Here is a 14,921-nt window from a genome sequence, read left to right as displayed (position 1 = left end):
CGTGCCAGGTGATCCATCTCATCTTTCCAGATTCCCTCTGCATGCAAATAGCTACTTACAATGCATGCCTGACATCTGCAGAGTCTGCTGTTAGCACAACGCTTGGACTGCAGCTGGAAGCAGGATGGCAGACTTGAGGGATCATTGGGCTGAACTTGTGAGGCGGACCCGATGGCCTGTGCTCTTAGGAACAATCCATTTGCAGTATTTTGAAAGTGTGTGTTGTTTGTGTGGAGGGTTTGACTTGGGTTTGCAGCAGAAAAATCCGATAAAATTCAGTGAAACAGGAACAAAGATTTCTGTAAAGGCACTACCCAGGGAGGCTCAGAGACTGGGCTCCATGCAGCTATATAAGAGCCCATAGGCCAGTTAAAGCACAGTTAAAGAGTACATTGGAACTTCATCTGAAACTTGATGATTGAACAACTTTTCTTAACCTGGGCCTGCTACCCAGTGCTCCTTCAGAGAGGAGAATGGGCAGATTTGCGCAGGGCCAGAGCCAGAATGGGAGGACTCCGTTTAATCACAGTCTCTAAAGCAAAGAAGACATCACACTTCAGCAGTTTACTCACTGGCTTCTCCTGGCGCGGTGTAGTCAGAGTCCCTGGCTGTCATTCGGCACGTCCATGCTAGTCATGCTGCGTCGTGGGCTGAACTGTTGCAGTTCTGCCCCACATCCATGCAGCGACAGTTGCTCTGCCTTGCACGAACCTATCCCACAATTCCTAGCACCATTTCCAGCCCGAACAGCTTCTGGGAAATGCCAGCAGTGCCTAGAGCATTGTGGGACTGTGGTGGCAGGGCTGCTGAAAGCGTTGCTATGCCAGTGACTCCTCCCTCCACAGTACCACAAAAATAGTTCCAGCTCACCTGGTGGCTACCTCCATGGAGCAGCACTAAGTGCCACTGGGAGAACAAACAGCAGCACCATAGGTTCGGAAGTGGATGTTACTGTGTGAAGCAGCCAAACCTCCGCTCTCACCACTGATTTAGCTGTAACATAAGAACATAAGAACGGCCGTACTGGGTCAGACCAAAGGTCCATCTAGCCCAGTATCCTGTCTGTCGACAGTGGCCAGCACCAGGTGCCCAGAGAGGGTGGACCGAAGACAATGATCAAGTGATTTGTCTCCTGCCATTCTTCTCCAGCCTCTGACAAACAGAGGCCAGGGACACCATTTCTATCCTCTGGCTAATAGCCTTTTATGGACCTAAAAGGTAACATTCCCTAACACCCACAATCCACACAGCTGGACTTCTGTAAGGTCTGGAGAAGGAAGGATGCTGCTGCTTTAAAGTCTACTAATTAATGAGTAATGAATGGGTGGAATGCAATGTCCCATCGTTAGCAAGCCAATTAAACAAGGGCCCAGTTCCCCAATGCCCTGACCCATTCTGAGGTGGTAGCATTTTACCATACCTTTGCACCGCTGTGAATGACTACACAATGTGCCAAGCAGCAGAGAATCAGGACCAAAGGAGTCTTGTGCTCCCAAATCACCTAGGAGCTTTGAAACTCCCACCACTAATGCCAGTGGCTCCTATCCCACTCCCATTGGTCCATGGGCAATATTCCTGTGCCTACATTTCTGTGGGAGAGGAAACAGGCTCCAGTTCCAACACCATAGATTGAAAATGTGACCAGGAACATCTCCTGGAAGTATGCGAACATCACAGTGAAAATTAGAAGGGTCAAGATGAACATTGGCAATGGAGCCAGATTCATTCACTTGACAAATCTGAGGCATTCGGAAGTTGCTGCACTGAATGTATGTCACAAATCCACCAGCAGCTCTGAGCATGTGCAGGGTGGAGAGAGGCCAAATCATGTAGAAAACAATCATTTCCTGACCACCACCACAGAAGCAGATTGGCTTTGCAGCACAGACTCCTCTCACACCCCACTCTTGAGTAATATGAAAGGGCCCAAGCTATTTCCACGCATTGAGGCGCTCAGAAATGGCAGTCAGGCTAACAGCTTGGGACTGTTAGCAGCTGCCGGCTTGGCAGGAACGATTTCACTATTCGCTGTGAGATATATATGCCCTTAGGCACAGCCCAGAGCAAGAGCTGTGGTGCAGGAGCTGCTGTCTCCCAGAAGGCCCGGTGCCAGAGACAGCCCCTAGGGTGCCTTATTCCTCACTTGCTTTCCTTTGCTGTGAGGGAAAAATAAGTTATAACAACGCTTGGAAAGGGCACAGTTTACATCACTGCCTTGCATCTAACCAGCAAGTAGCTGTGCTGGAGTAAAGACTCCACCCGTTCGCAACCCCTGTCTGTCCTTATGCTCACAGACTAAGGAGGGCATTTGGTGAGCAGGAACTGTGCTCTGCTCCAGTTCAACCCCAGGATTCATTTAGGTCTTAGAGCGTGGGGCGCTCATTCCCCAGCTTTCCCAAGTAAGATGAGAACCCTTTCCGAGCATTTGAAAGGTGATCTGCTTCCTGAGATATACCTGGCCTGCCTGGAAACTGCGCTGGAGGAAGAGGCAGATGTGGCTGGCAGTCCTTTCATTGATTTGTCTCTGCAGGGAGGGGGAGAAATAAGGGTGGGATGCTGCCATCAACAGGTAGATTTAGAAATGGGTCTGAAATAAAATTTTCTCTTTGAAGCCCTCTAGTGATTTCACACCCTTATGAAAGAGGCTGATCGAATATACTCAAGCACAATATTCTTTCTACAGTGTTCTAAATCAACCAGCAGAATTCTGCAGCAGGGGTAGAATTCTCTTTCAAACTCTACAGGGAAATTTAAATTTTATACAGGAAGGACGCACCCTGTACTGTAGGGCTCTTAAGTAATTTATATAAAACTCCACTGGTTGCCTCCACAGCCAGTTCTCTAGGACTTTTCCATAAAGCACACCAAACTTAAGCAAAAGAATTGTGCTCATCCACACATTTCTCATTACTGACTTCCAGAGCAGCCAGTTCAGAGAGAAAACGTTCACGGAAGTGGCAATGAGTGGCCAGTGGATAGCAGGGGAGGAGTAGATCTGCTTTCCCCACCTTGTGGTGGTTGACGGGAGCGCACAGTGGACAATCCAAAGGCAGATTGTTGTAAGGAAGGATTCGCCAAACAGACAGGAACCTTTCTGAAGCTCAGGGCAGACCGTTCTCTCATGAAAGGCCCTGTACCAAAATAGCAGGAGCATACAGCCAGCATTCCAAGCCCAGCAAAGACAGCTTTGAATGTTAACCTCAGAAAGCAAAATATCAAGGAGGGAGCTTTTCAAAGGCAGAAAATGGAGTGAGGCTCCCTAGTGCCATTGACATCCTATGAAGGTTGAGCACCTTTGTGCCTTTGCTAACCTGAGACCCAGGTCACACAGCAAATCTGTCGTAGAGCCAGGAATTAGACCACAAATATCCCGGGCCTGACTCCCCACTGCCTGGGCCTGCCTCTTGTGAAGTTGTTTAAACCAGTCAAACAGGTGTACAATGCTGTTTTCTAGACTCGTTGCACTGATGTAAATGTCTAAATAAGGGGCAGGGCAAGAGAGAACCAGGACCCTGAGTCTCAGAATCATTTACAGGAAAGCCAGCATAGTTGTACTGTTCCCTGCACAAATTTCTCTATCCCTTCCACACTTTAGGCACACACGCCTTTACCCAGTTCCTAGGGCTCAGGACATAACTTCCTGCGGATTTGCAGGATCTTTTGCCACTGAAAGAGCCTCACACAGTAATATTCTTATTCCGTATTTATTGACAATTCCCAGCAAGCCAAATACACATGGTAAGCATACAGTGTCATGATCACCAATCCTGATAAAGGCAGGCAGACTTCCCCTGTTGCCCAAGCAAGGTCAGTCTCTCTGGATCCTAGCTGCTGCACTCATGGTCGTGCAAAGGAGTTCTGGCAGCTCTGGTCTTAGGCTGTGTCTTAGAGGTGAGTTCTTCCAGGTCTTCTTCTTCTTCTTCTTCTTCTTCTTCTTCTTGCTTGCAGGTCTCCTTCTTGGATCCCAGGTTATATAGTGAAACTTGAGTCCTGCTTAGCTATACTTTAACCAATTATTTTAGTATAATTTTACTAACCAATCATAACATACTGTACCAGAATTACCTAACCAATCATACCCCACCACCTTAGTTGATTTACATCTAGCAAAATTAATTATACAGCAGACAGAAACAGTTACAAACCAGACAGAGATCACCAGGGGCAGACAATAATTTTGCGGGGCCCAAGGTGGCACAATTTCGCGCATGCGCCTCGGTAGCAGCCGACTAGAAGTAGCGTGCGCGGAGCGCGTGCGCGGGACCTATTGAAGCATGGGGCCCGGGGCACCCGCCCCGCTCACCTTGCCCTATATCTGCCGCTGGAGATCACACAGACAAACAATAGGCAAGTGAGGACAATAATCATAGATTCCACAACCACAACTATATTGTTACAGTACTGGCAAACCCCTCCTAGGCAGCAGGGCCAACATCCTTGTTGGGTTCCTGGTAAGACGGAAAGGGCCTGCTCCACGCCCCCAGAAGGGGCAGTGCCTCAGGCAGAAGGGGCAGGGCTGGGGTTAGGCAGTCCTCAGTGCGGCTTGGAGTGTGCCCTGGGTTCTGGGCCGTTTTGTATCACCGGCCCGCAGGGGAGTTGGCCCCTTCCTCCTCCCACCCCATCCCTTCCCACCCCCGTCAGTGGGCCTGCTCCTAGGACAGACACAGTTTATACCAAAGAAAAAAAAGCTTTTGCCCACATAGCTTATACTGGTTCCCTGAGCAAAGTAAGTTATCTCTGCAAAGGGACTTTTATGCCAATGCTACTGTTTCTGTACTACAGCTTTTGCTGGAATAGTGATATCACCAAAAATCACTCCTAGCCCACGACTTCTAGCTTAGACCCAACCCCAGTCTGTCTCAGGCCGCAGGCTCATCCCTCCTCTCACCATCAAGAAAAAGCAACAAAGAAAAGGGAGAAATATATTGTTGATATTTCAAACTACACTTTGTTGGTCTGTTTCTTTCACTGTGAAGTTGAATCACTTAATTGCCTTGGGTGGCTAAGGCAGTCAATGGGTAGCATAGACTTCAAAGAAACCTAGAGAGAACAGAGAGCCATTTTTGCTTCTAGGAGAAGAAAAGTTGAATTATTCTTTTTCATTTGGAAATATATGAGGTTATAATGAGTTTGGGGGGCTACCAATGCAGCTTCCCACATCCACCATGATAATTATAAGCTTGACTGCATTTTTAGGCCTCAACTCTACCCACATAAATCACTGCCTAACAGCCACTGCTCACAAATTAGCTGCTTACAAATTCTTAGAATTTCTCTCTTTTTTTTGTTAGCAATAACATCTGTCTGTAATGGTCCTAGACTCCTTGCTAAATGATAGCTTTTGATGCTGTATGAAAAGCCTTGCTATAGCAGCCTTTCTTAGCATGGACGACAAAATGAAGCGAGGAAGGCTGAAGGCGTGGCAGAAGCAAGATAGTGTTAGAGCGAGGTCTCATGAGCAAAGTTTCATTCCAGATTCCAAACAGCTCAGTGTTTCAGGATGGTCAGCTTCAGAGTGTGATTCATTAGTAAAACTGAGGTTTGGATCTGGGTTCAGATTCTGACAACCCACCTCTCCTCTGCCACCACCAGTCTAGGGTAGGGCAGGCAAAATATGGCCCATGTCTGGCCTGCCAAACATTCAGCTCTGTCGTGCCATGATACTCTGGGCCACCAATGTCCTGCAGCCCAGTGGGGCCCTTGGGCAGGCTCCCTGGCTGCTGTGCCCCACACACCGCTCAAGCAGCTGGCTGCTGTGTGTGTGTCTGTGTGCGGAGCACACTACGAGGGGGGTCTCCAAGTGCTGCCACCGTCCCCAAAGCCATTGATGGATTCTCCATTTCTTATAGTCTTCTACTGAAATCCTGATGCCTTACTGGTGTGTGCTTGGATCAAAACTTAGCTACCATGATGGACAGGAGGGCTGGGATATGCAGGGATTTTTTTGATGTTCTAACAGTCTCTTCTGGCTTTAAAGTCTGCTAACTAATGGAAAACTAAGTGTGACATAGGGAGCAGCCTCTGGGCTTTACTGTGCAGCCAGCCTGATTCCCAGACTCAGCTGCCATTAAGTGGGATGATCTAAGGGAAGCTACTCAAATACCCAAAGAGGCTGTCCAGGTTCAGGACACCAGCCTTACAAGAGGGGTGGCAGTGACATCACAAACACATGTTGCAGGAGCTTAGCCTATTGGAGGACAGTGGTGGGGAGGTGATGACTTCATAGAAAGACCCTGACATCAGCCAGGCAGGATAGAGGGGCAAGGCATGGGCAACCTCAGACACTCCCGTGGCTTTGCAGCCGCAAGGCTCCTTCTCAAGGTTTCTCCTTGGGGATTGAGAGAGAATTAGGAACAATGTACATGAGCATGAGTAGGAACCTCACTGGAGTTTTCTCCTTCCCTACGACTGATTTTGTAATCCTGGTTTAGAAGGTAAGCGCCTCAGAGAGATTTGGAACCTGTTTAGTCTCATCCACCTAGTACCAGCTGAATTCTAGGCATAGAAATAAATAGGTTAAGGTGATTTTGTTTCCAAACACACATTTTGTCCTGTAGAATCACTGGGAGAATTGGGGGTTTGTCCTTTTAGGTTTCCCTTTTCCTCCTTCCCTTCTTCTTCTTCTTCTTCTCCTCTTGCTTCTTCCCCCTTTCCTATTCCTCCCTACTTTCACCAAGAAGTGAGGAGGGTGTGTCAGGGGGGTTTGCTGTCACTGTGGGAGGCCCTCACAAAGAGGTGTGGCTGGAAGATGGCTCGGAGACAGATCCTCTCCAATGGAGACCTGGGCCATCCTTTTGGACTTCTGCTGAAGACCCCTCCACTCCCACATCAGCTCTCAGAGTCTCGATGCTGATTGGCTGAGCAGGTGGCTATTGACAGGGAAGACTTGGGTTCTTTTGTTCTCTTTTAAGACCAAAGAAATGTCACAAGCAATCATGTATGTGATTGATCATGCTGCTTCTCTGCAATTATTGTCTCTGTGTAGTTCCTGATTCTCTCTAATGTTTCAGTTCTTCTCAAATACTTGCTGAATAATGACTCTGAACAATTGTTGGTCTTTAGCTCATTTAAAAGCACTTTATTCTGCTCAGTCAGTGCACCCAAAGGGGCTAGCTAGGGACAGGACATCAGCCTTGTAGGGGAGAAGGTGGATGTGGCAGTGACATCACAAAGGCCTGTTGCAGGACCTCAGCCTATTGGGGAAAGGTGGTGGGGAAGTGGTGACATCACAGAGAGACCCTGACATCAGCAAGGCAGGATAGAGGTGCCAGGCAGGGCCAACTTCAGACACTCCCACTTATGGCTTTGTGGGAGGCCATCCCAAAGAAGTGGGGCTGGAATTGCTCTGGTGGTGACCTGGGCTATGCTCTGGGACATCTGCAGAGACCTCTCAGTTTTCTGCTTCTCAGAGTTTCAGTGCTAATTGGCTGAGTAGGGAGCTATTAACAAGGAGGAGAAGTTGTCCCAATTTCCCAAATGTGACCCATGGCTGTCCCTTTCTTTGCAGACTCTGCACAAGGTCTTATCTGACCTCAGGCACGCCATGAAGGGGATCCTACTGGCAGAGTCCCCAGATACAGTCATGCTCCAGTACATCTCAAAGGTGAGCATGGTCAGGAGGGGCAGAGGGTAGTTTTACCATAGCACAGGGCAGAACTGGAAAGGAGAGACTGGAAATCCATCTTCCAAACTGTCCTCCTGGCTTGCACCCTAGTGGGCCATCCTTGGTCAGGACAATCAGGGAATGCTATGTTTGGTCCTTCCTCCTTCAGGGGTAGAAGAAGGAGATGGCACTTCAAGTTAGGGCCCTGGCTGGGTTTGGCTGAGAGAGAGCCTCAGATCCGTCACCCCTGTCCAACCTCCCCCAGTCCCACATTGAGATTCAGGAAGTGGTGCTCACAGAAGAGTCAAAGACTCCTTCCTAGAGAATCAGTTGGGCTGAAAAGACATCAGCTCTTCCCTCCTAAGAGCACTGAGATTCCGGAGCAGCTGGGGGTGCATGTCCTCAAGGAGGACCCTATCTACATCCCTTTGTTCCAGGAACCCTTGGGGGCAAAAGCAGCTGATTTGCTGGCTTTACAAACTGCTGATAAACTAGAGGTAAAGAAGCCAAGTTGGGAAAAGGGACCTAATAGAAGAGTGACATTGACAGATGCCTAGCAATGGGACCCCTAAAGAAATGATCCACCTCCCGTCTGATCCACTGTCCCCCATTGAGTAATGGGAACCCTGTTGAAACTTGCCAGATCTTCTGAGATTGGCCCCAGCCAGAGAATGAATCTGTCTCTCTCCTTTTCCCCCTACTCCATTAAGGATCAACCCTCCTCCCCAGGCACCAAGGATACACTGTAGGGAGTCCTACTATTCTGTGGGGCCAGAAATGTAATCCAATGGGAATGGAAGAATACAGACAGAGAAATCTAACAAGAACCTGCTAGAGAACAGCTGTCATAGGGAGATATAAAGAAAGACTGGAGGCAGGAGCTCCTCCTACAATAAGGTGTGCGGGAGGGTCTTGCATTGGAGGTCCTTAGGGAGGAAGACAAGTCCACTCCAGGGTGCCAGTTGCCATTATCCTCCCTGATTCCTGGGGGCATACAAGCCTCTGACTCACCCTTGTTCTCTTGAGACAGGAGCACATCACAACCTCGGTGATGCGCCAGCTCCACTCCATCGGATCCTGTCAGCAGGTGCCCAAGACCCTGCAAGGACTGTGCTTATTAGGGTGCCACTGATGGGATGTAGAACCTTACACTGGGCCTGGAGGGGTTAGAAAGTAGGCCTCAGCTGCTGGGCTCCCATCCTACCACCCTGCAGAACCTGTTCCAATTGGAGGAGAAGTTCCAAAGGGAGCCTGTATTGGGTTTTGTGTTCCCGCATGCTCAGCAACCAAAGGGTTAATCCAGGCACTGCTGATTGGCAGGCTAACAGCAGTTGGGAGGATCAAGGTCTGGGAAGAGAGTGTTGGGGCTGCTAAAGAGAAGCGAGCAGGCAGGAGGCAGGAACTCAGCTCAGCAGACTGCTAGAGAACCATCCAGGGACAGTACCCAGTAAGGGGTAAAGAGGCCAACAGACCAAATCTCCTGACGGGTCTGAGAACAGAGTGAATTTCCAGATTTTTGGACATGAGGAGTGGACTGACAGCCCCACTGAGCTGAGTGAGCCGGAGCCACATTTTAACTGCCCAATCTTCAGTTACTTACTGATTCTCTCTGCTCTCTGACTCCTCCCCCCGCCTTCTGTTTGTCCAGGGGATGCACCTTTGCACTGATGCACCATCTCCCTGAGCCAGACCGCTCCGAAAGGGGAGAACAAGAGACTGACTTGGGTTGATGCTGAAGAAGGGTGCAGCAGGAGTCCTGGCTGCAGGAGAGATTCCGCCAGTAACAGCTGCCCCAGGCCTGAGAGCAGGGCCAGCCTTTGCCTCAGACTACAGACCCCTTTGCTCTAGCATCTGGAGGCTCCTGGGTGGCCATATGCCTAGTGGAGGGGAAGGGCCCAGGCTCCCTCCCTAACCACCCATTTCTTGGAGGGAACCCAGACCCCTTTTCCCTCCATTGAGGAGGAGGAGAGGGGAGAGACATGATAAGCCCTGAGCCATTCACAGGATCCAGTGGTGGCTGCAGGCCCTTTCTTTGTGGGAAGGTTGGACTGTACATTGTGTTGCACTTTGTTAACTTGGAACTCAGTTGGACAACCTCAGATCCCCATCGCTCAGCCTGTTTGATCCCACACCTCCTCTTATCTCCATTGGAGCTGCTATCTGGATGGCAGCCTCACAGGATCCTAGAGCTTCTCCACAAGACATGGAAGGAGCCAGACTCAGCAACAACCAATGTGGTACAATGTAGGGATGTTAAATATTGACTAAGCAAATAGTCGATGCATTTTGCATTGACTATTCGATTAGTCAATAGGGCACCTCTACCTTTGAAGTGTAGGCCATAGCTGTTGCTACACTTCAAAGGTGAAAGTGCCGCATGGAGCCTGGGATCAGCCGCTGATCCCAGGCTCTGTGTGGCCACTGCTGCTTTGAAATGTCACGAGGAGCCTGTCACCGGGCTTCCCACAGCATTTCAAAGTGGCAGCGCCGCATGGAGCTCAGGGTCAGCTGGGGAGTCCCCACCTGATCCCGAGCTCCACATGGCACTGCCACTTTGAAACGCCGTGTGTGGCTTGGAACCACCCTAGCTGACCCCAGGCTACACATGGCATTTCAAAGCAGCAGCACTGCATGGAGCTCAAGGTCTGACCCCAGGATCCAAGCAGTGCTGCTACTTTGAAGTAGCCCTTCCTGTTCCCCCCGCCCCTTGCTGCCTCTATCTGATAAGCATTTGCTTATAGGATAGTTGACTAATCCTTCACATCCCCTAGTATAATGCATGGTCTGTCAGAGGGAAAACTTGGAGCCTTTGCAGGCTTTGTTGCAGGAGAACCTGCTGTAATCTCAGAACCAGGAACAGTGTGACAACAATGGCCCTGAATGTGAATATTTAAACCCAGTGAGAGGGTTTGTTGTTGCTGCCAACCTTGAAGTTAAAATTGCTGGCCAAGTGGCATGAATCATTCAAGGTTAGAAACAAGTCAAAGGCAGTTGATGATGAAATCCGCCCTGGGAAGAGAAACAGGACAGAAGCAATACTACATGGACTTACTGAAGACTTGAAAAGACCAAACGGGCCTCCTCCTCATGTCTTTTTCACTGGAACTTGAGCTCAGGCTGCCAGCACCCTTAACCCATGATACTGGAAAGAAAAGAAACAGCAAATACAACGAATTGCAGACCTCCCCGTGGTGTTCGTAGCATCGCCAGAACATTCCAATGGAGACAACCATCCACTGCAGACCACTGCAGGGAAAAAGGTCTTTGAGAATCTGACTACTGCCCTATCACTTTCACAGCTGTGAAAAATATGTCACAGATTATGAAATCTGCCCTGCACTGTGAAATCTGATCTCCCCATGCTGGTAGGAGCCTGGGGCACCCAGCTGCTAATCTGGGCAGGCTAGGGAGAGACAGAAGCTGTCCTTCTCCTACACAGAAGCTTCAGGGGGTGGCTGAGTTAGTCTGTTACAGAAAAAAAAATGGTCTGGCAGCACTTTATAGACTAACAAGACACGTAGATGGTATCATGAGCTTTCGTAGGCACAGCCCACTTCTTCAGATGACCGGAGTTATGAGTTTAGGATGTGCACACCCAAAATAAATAGGGAAGGGGAGGGGGACAGGGAAGAAAAAAGAAGGCGGGGGAGGAGTCAGAGAGCAGAGGGAATCAGTAAGTAACTGAAGATTGGGTAGTTAAAAAAAGCAGATAAGAATCAAAGTTAGTAGATAGTATCCTTCCTGGCATGGGAGTATACAAAAGTGCAAACAGCACAGAAGGGCTACGTCTAGACTGGCCACAAATTCCGGAAAAGGGATGCAAATCAGGTAAGTCAGCATAGGGAAATCCGCGGGGGATTTAAATATCCCCCGTGGATTTAAATAAACATGTCCGCCGCTTTTTTTCTGGCTTGGGGAAAAGCCGGAAAAAAAGCGTCTAGACTGGTGCGATCCTCCGGAATAAAGCCCTTTTCCGGAGGATCTCTTATTCCTACCTGGGGTATATTTTCTATATATTGCTGATGCAGATTAATCAGAAGGGGTAAAAATCACCCCTAAGGAGAGGGCCTATACTTACTACCAGGTAAGACCTATTTCCAGATTATCTCACCTGAAGAAGTGGGTTGCCCCTCAAAAGCTCATGAGACCATCTATATATTTTTGTGAGTCTCTAAGGTGCCATAGGACAACTCGTTGTGTTTCAAGTGTGACACAGGTCAAGTTCAGCTGCCTTGGAACTCTAACAGTACAGCATGTTTGCATTCCAGGCTGTACTTCAGCTTGACGTTGATGGCCTACTAGTTTCTAGAGAGAACTTGTCAAAGCCTTTCAGGGCCTGAGGGCCACTGCACTTAACCCAGATAAGGCAGCTGCTGGGAGAGAAAGATTTTGACAGGCACTGACTGAAGATATTGACCTGCCCAAGTGGGAGTGCTAAATCTTTCACCTACTCTTTTGTTCACAGCTGCCTGTTTCACAATACAGTCCAGCCCCACTCCTTTAGCAATAACAGCCGTGAGCAGCTCTCTGAGCAGCGGGATGGGTGGGGGGCAGTCTCCTCTGACACACTGTAAGGTGAGCTCACCTCCTCTGAGCCTGGGCATGTATCCTCTGCAGAGAAAAGAGTCAGGAGGGCACTTTTGAGGTCAGGTGGTCTCCCATTCACTAGCCCCTACCATTGTTCATTCATAGCTAGAGCATCATTGAATGGATGAATCTATGTAAATCCTGTGAGATATGGAATTATCATCTCAGTATGCAGAAAAGGAACTGGAGCACAACTGTCCAGATCCTCAAAAATATTCAGATGCCAAACTACCATTTAAATCATTAGGCACCTAATAGCTTTGAGGATCTGGGCTAAAGAGATTAGATAGGTGTACACTGGTTTGTTTCCTGAGACTATCACAGTAAATGGAGTGTTTGTATTTGTATGAATATATTTTTGCCATCAGAAAAGCGATGTCAAGAGTTTGCTAAGGCTGCACAGATGCACATGTTAAAGGTGCATGTGCTGCTTTAGCCCAGCCCACCTTCGGCCTATGCTGTTAAGCACTCTACTTCTCCAATGATACGATGTAACCACATACTGTTTTTTCCCTATAACCTATAAATGGACTCCATACAGTGGGTAGGAACCAAGACAGAACGTTGTGCTCCTTGCACGGGTAGGTGCTGAACTAAGGGTGCTGCGGGTACTGCCACACTCCAGCTTGCAGTGGTTCCCATCACACACAGACTCTACAGTTTGGTTCAATGGCTCTCAGCGCACGCACACACACACACACACACACACACACACACCCTACAAATTGTTCCAGCACCCCTGCCTCCACAGCAGCATGTGTGTTATATATTAGTGACAAGAAAGGCAGAGGCCCATGAGTCTATAGGCAAGGAGACTATATACTCATCCACCTGTTGTGTCTCCTAGTTCTGTGAAGAAAATATAAATGCAATAGCAAGAATGATAACTTATTATGAGGCAGCAGAATCAACGGTGTAACTTTTTAAAGCAGGCCATTCTTCACTCAGAATCACAGTACTACTTCATTTTCTTTATTGTACTATGTCTAGGCCTCATGGGAAAATGGATGTGAAGGATGCATGACTAGGAAGTGCTGAGTTTTCTGTAATATTGCAAATACCTATGGATTTGAATAGATGGTACAGTGATTTTCATTGGCTTCATGCTCTGCCTTTCTAGAAGACGAAACGGCTGGTCTCATAGGCCTGTTAAATGTCAGAGACACCACACTACATGCTTGTGAGTGTGTGCACAAGAACAGACTAGAACAGTGGTGGGAAACCGGTAGCCCAAGGGCCACATGTGGCCCACTGGTGTTCGATGTGCAGCCCACAAGACATTTTGTTTACTGTTGCCCATGTGTAGGGTTCCAGATTCCACTGGTTTCCATCTGCGTAGGTTTTTTCCTACCAGAATTACTAAAGTGACACACACTTAAAGCAAAGGCATGCAAAGTGAGGTGTGTGCTGATTGCACACAACACTGACTGTGAGAGCCATGTGTTCCCTCTGCATTCAATGAAAGTGCTGTTATGGTTCAATCAGCACCCCCACAAATTCTAGCTATGCAAGCACTGTTAACAAAACTAACCTATTCTGGGAGACCGTCTTGGTCTTGTGGCCCATGGAGATGAAGGAGGGCCATTCATGCAACCCACTCACTAGCTTAGCTTGCCTGTCACTGGGCTAGAAGTTATGAAGGCTGTAGAACGCCTCCCTTTCACTTCTGATGCACTAGCCCCACTGCCAAGTACGCATCAGATAAGGACACACATTCCGTGCACCACAGCAAGTCTCTAGACCCAGTCAGTGGGGACTGTACACATCACATTTTAACTACAAAAGGAAGATACAAAACTAGCTGATCTGTTTCTTTTCCAAATCATGGTCTGGAAGGCAGCCAGTAACATAAGCTAGGGTTTTGACTGCTAAATTTTACATGTGTGCACTAGGAAATGAGAGTAGTGTCTCTCTGTTAGTAGTATGGCAGGAGAGAAAAAATATAGGTATTGGCACATGGTGCAATCCAACTGTACAGCCGTACTTAATTCCAAAGATCTGATGAGGTCTAGGAAAACTCTTACAAGTCAACTCATCAATGCCTCCTCACAGCTCAGCTGTTACAGGAGTGAGGAGTGGTGTCTGCAGGTTCGGGTATGGCCAGACTGCAAGAATCTATCAGAAAAAGATACACACAATGCGCTCCACATTTTGCGTATCTTTTTCCGATGCTGTTCTCGGAAGAGGCTTTTCTGAAATTTGGCCCATCTAGACTGGGCCAAATTTGGAAAAAGACCCCTCTTTTGAAAGCCCCCTTCTTCCTCATGGAACAAGGAATACAGGGGCTTCTGAAAGAGTGTTTGCTCTTCCACAAAAAAAAAAAGCAAAAGAGCAAACGCATTCCCTGGATGTGGCAGATTTTTTTTGGGATACCTCTGGTATTCTGAAAAACCCCACAGTCTAGCCATACCCTCAGGGAGTGAACTGTAACACTGAGGAGAGCTGTGTGAATAACTGATTTTTCAGTTCACTGTCAGTTACAAGAATATCGGGTGGGGGGGGGGGGATGTCAGTATGAGTTAAACCAAACCTTTTTAGAATTTTCAGCTTAACAAAAAAGTCAAAACAAATTTTATTTCAGCTCAGACAAAATTTCCATTTGAGCTGATGCTTCATAAAAGCAACTGAAATCAAGAGCTAGAGTCACAAAAGAGGAGGCCGACGCGTTGATCAGAGGGCACACACCTGGGTTGTGGGATAAATAATAATATGGTCACTAGAGCAGGGACTG

At 48.2% G+C, this 14,921-nt stretch overlaps 1 long non-coding RNA gene across 1 annotated transcript; it reads left to right on the top strand.

Moving 5' to 3' along the window:
- The first annotated feature begins 6,276 nt into the window (after positions 1 to 6,276).
- LOC142827287 (uncharacterized) lies at positions 6,277 to 10,107 on the top strand. The gene is made up of 3 exons (XR_012901926.1): positions 6,277 to 6,434; positions 7,508 to 7,603; positions 9,252 to 10,107. It is a non-coding gene; the product is annotated as an uncharacterized LOC142827287 (long non-coding RNA).
- Positions 10,108 to 14,921: the final 4,814 nt, after the last annotated feature.

Source organism: Pelodiscus sinensis, chromosome 2 (genome assembly GCF_049634645.1).
Source record: "Pelodiscus sinensis isolate JC-2024 chromosome 2, ASM4963464v1, whole genome shotgun sequence".
NCBI classification, from domain to species: domain Eukaryota; kingdom Metazoa; phylum Chordata; order Testudines; family Trionychidae; genus Pelodiscus; species Pelodiscus sinensis.
Note: the sequence above shows the minus strand (reverse complement) of the source record. Positions and strands in the feature narration are given on the sequence as shown.